The sequence below is a fragment of the Brassica oleracea genome, chromosome C6, assembly GCF_000695525.1.
Source record: "Brassica oleracea var. oleracea cultivar TO1000 chromosome C6, BOL, whole genome shotgun sequence".
NCBI classification, from domain to species: domain Eukaryota; kingdom Viridiplantae; phylum Streptophyta; class Magnoliopsida; order Brassicales; family Brassicaceae; genus Brassica; species Brassica oleracea.
This window is the reverse complement of record NC_027753.1, coordinates 19,025,595-19,029,360: the sequence shown is the minus strand read 5'-3', so window position 1 is coordinate 19,029,360 and position 3,766 is coordinate 19,025,595.

The following is a 3,766-nucleotide window of genomic DNA, read 5'->3' as shown; positions in this document are numbered from 1 at the left end:
ATGAAACCTGAGATTTCACCGCGGTTCTGTTCTTGTAAGTGATATCAAGCTCACCAAGTTCGATTGCCCACTTCGTTAGTCTTCCGGACCTGTTTGTATTTTGGAGTATCGTTTGGAGGGGCTGGTCGGTTAATACTTCCACCGAATGTGACTGAAAGTATGGGTGAAGCTTTCTCTCCGCTTCGAAGACCGCCAGCGCCATCTTCTCCAGAGTTGGGTATCGTGTTTCTGGTCCGGTCATGCGCCTGCTTGTATAGAAGATTGGCTTTTGCTCACCACGGTCCTCTTTTATCAGAACGCTGCTGACGCTGCTTGTGATGCTGCGACGTAAAGAGATAGAACGTCGCCGACATCTGGCTTGGTGAGAACGGGTGGTGTTGTCAAATAATGCTTGAGTTGAGTAAATGCCTCCTCGTATTTTTCATCCCAGATAAACCTCTTGTTACCTCGCAGGAGATTGTAGAATGGCAAGCATTTGTCGGTGGATCTTGAGATGAACCGGTTGAGTGCAGCTATCCTACCCGTAAGCCGTTGTACTTCTCTACTGTTTTTCGGGCTTGGGAGGTTCAGGACCGCAGAGATCTGCTTCGGGTTGACTTTGATCCCCCGCTGCGTGACTATGTACCCAAGGAACTCGCCTGAGGAAACCCCGAATGTGCTCTTTGCTGGGTTCAGTTTCATGACTTATTTGTTGAGAGTTTCGAAGCAATCTTGCAAATGAGGGAGGTGATCAGCGGCGTGTAGCGACTTGACAAGCATATCATCGATGTATACTTCCATGGTGACGCCCAGCTTGTCTGCAAACATTTTGTTCATAAGCCGTTGGTAGGTTGCTCCTGCGTTCTTCAAGCCGAATGGCATGACCTTATAGCAGTAGGTTCCTCTATCTGTGATAAAGGCCGTCTTTTCGCGATCGTCGGGGTGCATCATGATTTGGTTGTACCCAGAGAAAGCGTCCATGAAGGTGAGCATCTCATTTCCAGCCGTGGACTCGACTAAATGGTCGATGTTGAGAAGAGGATAGCTGTCCTTTGGGCAGGCTTTATTTAAGTCAGTGAAGCCGACGCAGACGCACCACTTCCCATTCTTCTTCTTAAGGACTACTGTATTTGCTAACCACTGAGGGTAGCGCACCTCAGCAATTGAGCCAGCACCGAGTAACCGGTCGACCTCTTCGTTTACAGCTTTTGACCTGTCGGGACCGAGCTTACGTCGTTTCTGCCGGATAGGCTTGAATGTCTGGTTGACGTTTAGTTTGTGAGTTGTTATAGCCGGATTAATTCCTTTCATGTCTGACATGGACCACGCGAATGTGGACACATTTGTCTTGAGAAAGTTGAGAACTGACTGCTGCATATCTTCAAACAGATACGCACCAATCCTTGCGGTCCGGCTTGGATCGGTATCGTCAATAGGTAACTCGAGAACTTCGCCTTCCTGGGAGCAGACTTTATAGGTTGGAGGAGAAACGGAGTTAACCGATAGAGATGATCGTTGGAGTTTGACTGTGGCGACTAGGAGTTCCCTAGCGGCTTTTTGATCCCCTCGCAATGTTTTGATTTTTCCGTCTGTACCGGGGAACTTGACACACTGGTGATAAGTAGATGGAATAGCCTGCATTGAGTGTATCCAGGGGGTTCCAAGTATAGCGTGGTAAGGGGCCTTCGTGCTTACAATGGCAAACTTGACAGTTTGAGTGACTCCACATGCGCATACCGGAAGGTGGATTGCTCCCAGTATTGTTTCGGAGGATCCGTTGAAGCCGGTTAATGTTCTGGAGGACGGTTTTATGTCATCGAGATCGACTCCCATCTTCTGCAGAGTTCCTCAGAAGATGAGGTCGACGGAGCTTCATGTATCAACGAGGACCTTGGTGACGTCGTACTCCCCAATTCCAAGGACGACAAGAAGAGGGTCGTTGTGGGGTACGTGAATCCCCTCAGCGTCATCCGGTGAAAAAGTTATCGGAGGGTGACTTGGCGGCCTAGTCGGCCACCTCTGCGAAGTCGCGACCTGTCGACGGTAATCCTTGACGGAGCGAACAGAGTTGCCGCAAGGAGAAGAACCGCCCATGATGACATTTAGTTGCTGTCGCATTTTTACTTGGTTGGAGTTTAAGAAGGCGCGTAAATCGGTTGGTACGATGCTGTCGTTTTTTTACGATGGAGTGTCGTTGCTTGACGTCTTAGTTTGCACCAAACGCCTTCGGAGGTCAGTGGATTTCGAACGATTGAGACGGATGCAAAGGTCGCATGCTCCTGCATTGAGTTTATCTCCAAGGTCACCGTTTGAGTGCTCTTTGGGATCGGGGTCACCTGTTGAGATACGCCAGGACTTCCGTGCATCCAACGTTGTTCGGAGATCATTGTGTGTGGAGCTATTGCTCTCTTCGGATTCGAACTTTCGTTTCAGAACATCTCTCAAATCTTCGAGTACAGGTGTGTCATCGTTCTCATCGTCCGACGACAAGGTTTGCTGAGAGAGTATAACCTCAATGCACCTGCGGTTAGCTGGTTGCTCTTCGTCGGCTGAGGAGTCTCCCTCGCCGTTACGCCTCGGAGCATTCTCCTCCTCGTCTCGTTGTTGAGTTTCGCTATGTCGACCTTTGCCGGTAGCTTTGCGATGGGCTCTCCTTTCTTTATTCTTGCTCCAGCTCTTGATGTTCTTCGGCTTAGCCTTTAGGGGTTCGAACTTGAAGTCGCCACTTGCTAGGGATGAGAGGTAGTGCGCATATAGTGACTTTCTCTCTGTCGTATCGTGCCCTTTGACGTTGTGATATTTGCAGTGTTTGGTGAGATCGACGGTTCTGGAAGGTCATGCCGATGAACCTGCTGCTGTTGTAGTCTGGGTCAAGCAAACGGCGTCGACTGGTTTGTCGGACAAATCGAGCTCCCTTACCCACTTGTTCCAACCTTCTCCGCGGACCACGAGAGTTGAAACCGGCACGTTGTTCTCATTGACGACATACATGTATCTGTCTTTGCGCTCGTTTTTGTCGATTGGGGCATGCTGGCGCGGTTCATGTCGCGTGTTGGCGTTTTTAGCCGCTGGAGCTTTGGGTACGTTCATCTTGCTGAGAATGGCATTAGTATCTTCTTCCATTCGGATGAAATTATCAGAGCGCGCGATAGCATCCTGGAGTGACATAGTTGGGTTTTGGTATAAATCCTCTCAGAATTTAGAACGAATCCACAATATGTTCCGCAGGGCGTCGATGGCAATACCGTCTGGGATTTCAATCCTCGAGACTACGGCTTTGAACTTCTCCATGTAGTCGCGGAGGCTCTGGTCTTTGGTTTGGTTAAGGTTCCACAAGATAGAGGCGGTAGCGCTGCGCTTGGTGAACATAATGTAAGTCTTGAGGAAAGCTGCTGACAAGTCACGGAAGCTTCCGATAAAGTTTTCCTCTAACTGGGAGAACCAGGTTAGGGCTTGCTCGTTGAGAGTTTCGACGAACAGTTGGCAGTAGCCTGCGTCCCTTTCTTCATCGGAGAGTCGAGCCCGCGCCATCGCGATATTGAAAGCTGTCATGTGTTCCACCGGGTCTCTGCCGGGTTTATACTCGGGTAGGCACAGCTTCTCTATCTTTCCGAGTTGTACACTAGTCAACGCGCTAGTGAAAGAGGTGCGCGATGTTGCGGCGAGCATGCTCTCGATTTGCGGGGCTGCGCTGGTTACCTGATAGATCTTCTCGCTCATTTGTTGGAAGCTGAGTTTGAGCTCGGCGATCTCGCGTATGGTTGCGAGATCAGAGCCTACTGGGGGG